At 34.4% G+C, this 8316-nt stretch overlaps 1 pseudogene; it reads left to right on the top strand.

The window, feature by feature from the left end:
- The first annotated feature begins 522 nt into the window (after window positions 1-522).
- LOC111372127 lies at window positions 523-8316 on the top strand (annotated as a pseudogene).

The following is an 8316-nucleotide window of genomic DNA, read 5'->3' as shown; positions in this document are numbered from 1 at the left end:
ATTCTTACAAGTTTAATTATCTACGTCATTCTATATTATATGAAGTTAAATCATGGTCTCCAAATCACAAACAATTTCAATTGAACAAAGCAAATTATTTTGAACATATAAATAATTAATTTTTGAAGTTTTAAAATAAATTATTAGATAAAAAATCTAATTGACAAACGTGGATTTATATTTAGTTTGAATTAGTAGTACAAATTTTTTTTTTTAACAAAATTGTTATAATATTTTTATTATTTAGGTGTATTTATTTACTTAGTCTTGGCATCCGGTTTGATCCCGGTTCCACCCTCTGACTTTTGACCCTTTTAATTTTCGGGTCGATGTTCGGTCCGATTTTCAAAACATTGAAAAATATTCAATTGTTAAAAAGTCCAAGTAAAAATTGAATGGTTTGACCAAGCATTTTTTAAAAGTATCCCAAAAATTACGACTTATTTATCATTTCTAATAGATTTGGGATTCATCTGTAATTTTATTAGCAAAGAAGCAGCATGGCCAAACATATGATTTGCCCAAGAAGGTCACATCGTCCAAGCAGCCCCTCTACAGCCACCCTTTCACCCCACCCAGGCCAAGATACATAGACAGGCAGAGAAATATCTGGAGAGAAAAAAAGGATAGTTTGTGGAATAGAATCAAGAATCGAATCGAATCGACAGTTGAGGAGAAAAAGAAGTACCATAGAGAGAGAGAGAGAGAGAGAGAAGTGATTTTTTTGCTGTTATATGGGGGGTGGGACATTCTTGGATGGGGTTCGTCGATGGTTTAAACGTCGAGTCAATTCAACCATGTCTACTACAAGCAATAAGAGTAGAAGTAATGCAAATAACCAAAATGAAGTTGTGAAAAGTTTTCAAGAAAAAGAAGAAGAGGGCCTTAGAATTGTGGAAGATTTTGATTTTTCTGGACTTAAATTTATCAGAGTCCCTAAACGCGTTCATTTTCTTGTTTCCAATTCTCCTTCCTCTATGGATCCACACAAAAGGGTTAGTCTTGTTGCCACTTTATTTTATCTTTTTGACGGTATTGGCGTAGATCTATTTGTACTTCTCTTGGAGTTCGATGGGGATTATTGATTTGAATTTAGTTTAGATTTTAATTTTTGTTTCTCTTAGATGTTAAACTGTTTGCCCAATGTGTTTGCCAGAATTAGGAAGGTCTTTGGTTTTCTTGCATTTTTTATTTTTTGGATTATAACTCAATCTGTTTTAATTTATATCCTATTGAATATTTTGTATTTTGAATCATTGTGATTTTGGTGATCTTTTCCCCCTTTAGTTGGTAATTGGGCTGCGAGAGCAGCCAAGGAGAAAGATTTGTGGGAGGATTAGTCGTAACCCATTCCTAGTTAAAGTAAATGTGGATTTCTGATTACTCTGTGACATCTAAACCTGAAAATATTGGACAATGCCTTTTATCTTGAAAAGGAATACATTCATGTAGCCCCGGGGCATACTACAGTGGTGCAAAGGACAGGAATGAGGTTATCTCACGTCTTGCTGGTAGTCGCAGCGTGAGGGTTCGATTCCTGAGACTTGGAATTTGGCTCCTTGTAGGCGCAGTGTACATGCAGCTCTTGTTCCTTAGCCTGAGGCACGTCCCGTGATTTACCTCCCTCACAAAGCTCTAGGGGCGGGCAATGGGGACCCTCAAAGCTGGGGTTCAACTTTTTTTTATTTTTATTTTTTATTTTTTATTTTTCACATTCATGTAATTGTTTAAGCACTCAACAGATTCTAATTTGGGTACTTATTTATCCAGAATGTACAGGAAACAGAATTCTTCACGGAGTGTGGGGAGGCGGGTAGATATCAGGTTCAAGAAGTCATAGGGAAGGTAGTTATGGTGTTGTGGGTTCTGCAGTTGATAACCATACTGGAGAAAACGTTGCAATCAAGAAGATCAATGACGTTTTTGAACATGTCTCTGACGCTACACGAATACTTAGAGAAATCAAGCTTCTTCGGCTTCTTCGGCATCCTGATATTGTTGAAATAAAGCATATAATGCTCCCTCCATCTCGTAGAGAATTTAGAGATATCTATGTGGTTTTTGAATTGATGGAATCTGATCTTCACCAAGTGATTAAGGCTAATGATGATCTAACACCTGAGCATTATCAATTTTTCCTGTATCAGCTCCTTCGTGGCTTAAAATACATTCACACAGGTTGTTACATTCTGCAATGTGAAACTTCCCCTTTCACATTCTTCCTTCCATGCTTATGTGAGGAATTTATTCTCATTATTGTTATTTCTATTTTTATGCAGCAAATGTATTCCACCGAGATTTGAAGCCAAAAAATATTCTTGCTAATGCTGATTGTAAGTTAAAGATTTGTGATTTTGGTCTTGCACGTGTGTCATTGAATGATGCCCCATCAGCTATTTTTTGGACTGTAAGAATGTACTCTGTTAAGCTTTTCGTATATGGCTGTAGCTCTCTCTTTTTGAATGTCATCTACTTCGCTTCCTAACCTTTAATTTTCATTTTCTTAATTTATTTTTTGAAGGACTATGTTGCTACTCGTTGGTATCGTGCTCCTGAGTTATGTGGATCTTTTTTCTCCAAAGTAAGCTGATAATTGTCCCAATACTTTCTTTTCCTTTAGAAATTATACAACGCTTTTTTACTGCTCTCTATCTATATGATGCATGGCCCTGAAAGATTTATATTATCTAGTTGCATGTTAGACTGGCAAAGAAAATCACTAACGTATTTTTTAGCAAATAGCATTGGCAATAGGGATGGGCGCGGGTCGGTTCGGTTCGGTTCGGTTCTAAAGAGAACCGAACCGAACCAAAATTTTCGGGTATCTAGTAAATGGAACCGTCGGGTCCAAATATAATTATGGAACCGTTCGGGTTCGGTTCCTTTCGATTCAGTTCGGTTTCGTTCGGTTCTGTACTATAATTAAATTTTTTAACATTTATAACAACATTATATAAATATAACTAATGATACATTCAGTGGTTTTGGAATGCCATAGACTAGTAGACTACCTTGTTCAAATAATCGCTACGGTCAAAGCTTTTGTCGTCGGAGGTCGCAGCTTCGATCAGAGGTCATAGCATCGGCTGACGATTGTATAAGTTTTGGAATGTCGGCAAGGCTACGAGAGGGAGTGTGAGAGTTGAGACAATGTTATGCACTTTAGTGTGGGTGTTTAGAGTTATTTAGTGGATTGGATCTTGTTGGGCTAAGAAATGAAATAATAAAATGGGTAATGGGGCCAAAAATTAAAAAATTAGAAATGAAACAAATTATTGGGCCAAAAATTTGAATTTAGAAATTGTTAATTTGTTAATTTATTTAGAAAAAATTAAAATTAAAATAATTTGATTTACTCAATATAAAAAAATTAGAAAGATTAGGTTTTTATTCGGTTCTTCGCTTCTTGGTCTAGAACCAAGAACCGAACCATACCCGTCGGTTCTCAATTCAGATACCCGTTCGGGTATTTAATTTGATAAGAACCGTCGGGTTCGGTTCGATTTCGGTTCGGTCGGTTCGGTTCGGGAGATTTGCCCAGCCCTAATTGGCAATGAGCACAAGCTAACAAGTTCTAAACAAGTAGTTTTCATTTTTTTTCCTTCCTGTGCTTATAAATGGTTTTTAAGGAAACATGTTATTTCTAGGTAATTTGATTAGGTTCTGTAATTGAAAACTATGAATAATGGTTCTAAACAAAATTTCTTTTGCAGTATACTCCTGTCATTGATATTTGGAGCATCGGATGCATATTTGCAGAAATGCTTTCTGGAAAACCATTGTTTCCTGGAAAAAATGTGGTGCATCAATTAGATTTAATGACGGATTTGCTTGGCACTCCTCCACCTGAAGCTATTTCAAGGGTTAGTTATTTAATTTTGATATCTGGCTAATTTTCATTTTCTTTTCTTCTAAGCATGTGCTTTCTGCCTTACTCCAGTTAATAGTACTTCAAGTTGCTAAGAAAAACTCTCAGTTCCTTGCATTTATATTCTCGTAATAATCAAGGATAAGGCATTGATCTTTGTTCTTGTCATCTATGTTGCTCGGACTCTCCTTTTTGGAGGAAGTACCCTTGTCGACATGACATGACAAGGAATAAGAATGGGATATGTGACAGATCTTTAAATTAGAAGAGGATCTTTCTTTTTTTTAATTATTATTATTATTATTATTATTTTATTATTATTATTTTTTTTTTATTTTTTTTTTTGAGAATGTGAGAATGTGTGGTTAAAATGTAGGAAAAGTTATGGGTCTATATACAAAATTATTTTATTGGAAGAATATGTGGTTGAATATGAGTGTGGATAAAATAAATTTTAGAAAACGTGGGCCAAACATGGGCTTAAAATGATTTCTAATCTAGGTCACATTTCTAGACTTGAAATGAAATCCAAATTAATATTACAATGTGCAATTTAATTTGTTTTAAATCTACAGTCTAATATGTAATGTATTTCCTAAAAAAAGTGTCTAAAATTTTCAATGTGTAAATTGCAGAAATAATTATAAATTTGAAAGATGTACCCATTTCTAAATTTTGGATCCTATAAGTCGTATCCCCTGATCCTAGATTTTAGGAAAAAAGGATCCGATTCCTCGATATATAACCGTATTAGAATTGTTGACCATGTCCAAGCAACATAGCTTGTTGTATTATTTCATAATTTGATTCTGTTGTATTATTTCATAATTTGATTCTGTTATTGAAATGGCAGATCAGAAATGAAAAGGCGAGAAGATATCTAAGCAGCATGAGAAAGAAACAACCTGTTCCATTCAAACAGAAATTTCCCAATGCCGATCCTTTGGCTCTTTGCTTACTGGAACGGTTGCTTGCCTTTGATCCAAGAGATAGACCAACTGCTGAAGAGGTTATTTCTTATTGCCAAGAACTGTTTTATTACTTGTAATTATCATCTAAAAAATGAATTTCTGGAATCTTATTGATAACTGCAATCCTTTCATTTTTTAGTTTCTTATTTTTGCAGGCATTGGGTCATCCTTACTTTCATGGGTTGTCAAATGTGGATCACGAGCCTTCTACACAACCCATATCGAAGCTCGAGTTTGAGTTTGAGAGGAGGAAATTGACAAAAGACGATGTTAGGGAGTTGATTTATCGAGAGGTATGCCCTTCGATGCAGTACTTTCTGCCTCGATTACATTGTTTATTGAATTTAATGACTCTTAATTCTCATTACATGTATTTTTACAAAGATTTTAGAGTATCACCCCCAGATGCTTCAGGAGTATCTCTGCGGTGGAGATCAGACTAGTGGCTTTATGTACCCAAGGTTAGTACTTGCCTCATTGGTTTATGCCCTGTTAGTTTAATGATTTCTTCTTGACCACTGGTTTTATGTTAAAAAAAAATGTTTGCTCCTTATAATTTGTTATTGAGAGTCACGATACACTCCCTATGTTGTTTAATGTCCATTAGTGGTGTTGATCGGTTCAAGCGACAATTTGCCCATCTTGAGGAGCATAATGGTAAAAAAGAAAGAAGCACTCCGCTCCAGAGGCGGCATGCTTCATTACCTAGGTACATAGCCCTTTTCTTACAGGTTTTATGTGGTGGCTATTGAATCATCTAAAATAAGAAATTCTATACCTTTGTGAATATGTTTTTATTGACGATAATTGATTAGATATATATATATATTACTTTTGAGTTTTGTCCTATCCAGCATAACAAACATGCCACCACCGGTGGTTTCCAACAAAACTATTTAGCCCTTGTTTGATGTAGCTAAAAATCAGATTTTAGTTTAAAAATTATGAAACGTGTGGTTGAAAAGTTAATAAAAAATCAGGGTTCCGTGAAATGTGATTAAAATTAATTGACTGACTTATATTTTTATCAACCTTGTAAGCTACACCAAACACAGGAACTTAATATTTTCGCATAGATAGAAATGCCTTCCGATTAGTACATAGCTAGACAATCCATGATTTAATGATTGCAAATAACCACTTCTGTTTTTCATTTCATATCCAAATTTTGTGGTATTACATATAGGATATGTGCTTTTTCTTGATGAAGACAATAAGATAGATAATGCAACTTGAAACAAAATAATTTATAAGTAGCAGTGAAACATTCACAATTCAAGTTTCACCCTTTTAGTTTCCGGAATTTTTATTTATTTAGGATTCATGAAACAGATTGAAAGCTTTTTATTGATCAAGTTGGCATTTCATTTTATTATATAAGAGGAATTTTAGAAGCTCATTCACGTGGAATATAATTGCTCTGTATATTTCCATTATGCTTATGCTGCATATAAGCCATGCTACATGTTGTCCAACATTTTTCTGCAGTATTTTTTATTTTTTTAATCTCTTCTGGTTCATTTTGTAAAATAACTTTCAAATATTGGCTTTTCGTTTGTTAGATGTTGGTTTTAAAACCATGAACTCATAACTATTTACAAAATGGAGGCTCCTGAAAACATATCTAGTTTTTGCGACAGACGTATGATACTAATCATCTTTCATAATAATTAAATAAAATATTTTTATAAGGTATAAAAACAAAATTTTTTGACATCGGTCTTGTTTAAAGAGTATTATTTTTTAAGAGTTCGATACCTATATTTTAATATTTGGCCTACTGTACTTTTAGAGAGCGGGTCCCTGCACCCAAAGATGAAGCTACTGTTCAAAATAATGATTTTGAAAGGCGAACTCCAGCTTCTGTTGCTACGACTCTCAGTAGTTCTCCGGGCCCTGATGGATCTGTGCATTCTAATGGAAATGAACAAAATGGATTGAATAAGGCAAACTACAGTGCACGTAGCTTGTTGAAGAGTGCTAGCATTAGTGCTTCTAAATGCATTAGCGTGCAAGCCAAAAGAAATACAGAGGTACTTTCATTGCTTTTCTTCTATGATGCACGGACATCAGGGCCGGTCCTGGGCTGAAGCATTTGAGGCCTCAGCCTCAGGCCCAAAACCCTTAGGGGGCCCAATTTTGCTTCATTTTTTTTTTTTTTTTTTTTGGGGATAATTTTGGATTTTGGATGTTATTTTAATTTTGTATTGTTTTCGTAAACTTGTAATGCTCAAATTTTTGCGTACATAATTGAAAATGTTATTAGATTTTTACGTAAATTTTTACGTTGATTTCGTCCGGGGGCCCAATTTACGGACCTCGCCTCGGGCCTCCATTATCACAGGACCGGCCCTGACGGACATGGACATAACTTCTCAAGAAAATAGGACACTTAACACGTCTACTAAAATTATACTTTTATGTGTTATATTTTGATAAAATTAAAAGTCTTTTTAGCTTTGATTTTGATTTTGGAGGTGAAATCTTTTGAAAAAGAGAATGTGACTATTTATTGTACTTTTTATTACCGGTGGAGCCAAAATAAAAATATTTTCATGGATCAGAAATTGCTTATGGTCGAAAAACAAACTAAACAGGAAGTTTCTGCAATTTTTATTTTAATTTTTCACATTTTTGTCGATTTTGCCTATCAAAAAAAATATTTTTGTTGATTTTAGGAAATGCCATACGTCCAAGGCAAGTAATAAAAAATTGTCATAGCTCAGTCAATACTTGGAATATGTAATCCTGCATCTCCTGGTTCATTAATTAGCCCCCGTTTGTTCTCCATTTTTTTTTTCATTAAAATGAAAAATATGATCGTTATCCATCACATCAAGTCATCAAATTTGAATTTCTATCTCTTGTGTGGGGCTCATAACGACTATATTTTTCATTCTCATTTTTACATTAATGTGTACCAAACGGGCTCTTAATCGTACGAGTTCAGGCAGTCGGAAATGTCTTCAATTAGATTGCCCACGAAAGATCGCCAAATGAAAATGGAATGGTCTCTATTTTCCCCTACCATCTTGAATTGTTTGTTTTAGAAGATAACACGTTCTTATTTCTTTGTTGTAGTGGGTCGTTCTGATCTTTAATTTTCATTCTTTTTTCGACAGGAAGAATCAATTACAGAGTACAACGAAGAGGTTGATGGGTTGCCCCAAAAAATCACTAATCTCCATGTCTGATTCTTTAGAGTTCATCCTTTCATTTGGTCGATAGGTCTAGATGGTAATCTAATGAAGAGCAGGTCAGCCATTGTTATCTTAGATTTTGTAATTTGTAGTACAAGGAAGGGAAAATGCTTCCGTACCAAAGCTGGTACGCAATTGATAAGATTTTAGCTCTTTTTCTTCTTTTCTTCTGAATGATTCGGTTCAGTACTGTACCAAACAAGCAGGTAGTGATTTGGTTGGAAGGGAGAAACAGATACATGTGAAAGCATTTTATTATGTATCTGTTTTATAGGAA

This window comes from Olea europaea, chromosome 23, assembly GCF_002742605.1.
Source record: "Olea europaea var. sylvestris chromosome 23, O_europaea_v1, whole genome shotgun sequence".
Lineage (NCBI taxonomy): Eukaryota > Viridiplantae > Streptophyta > Magnoliopsida > Lamiales > Oleaceae > Olea > Olea europaea.
This window is presented reverse-complemented; position numbering and strand designations above follow the sequence as displayed.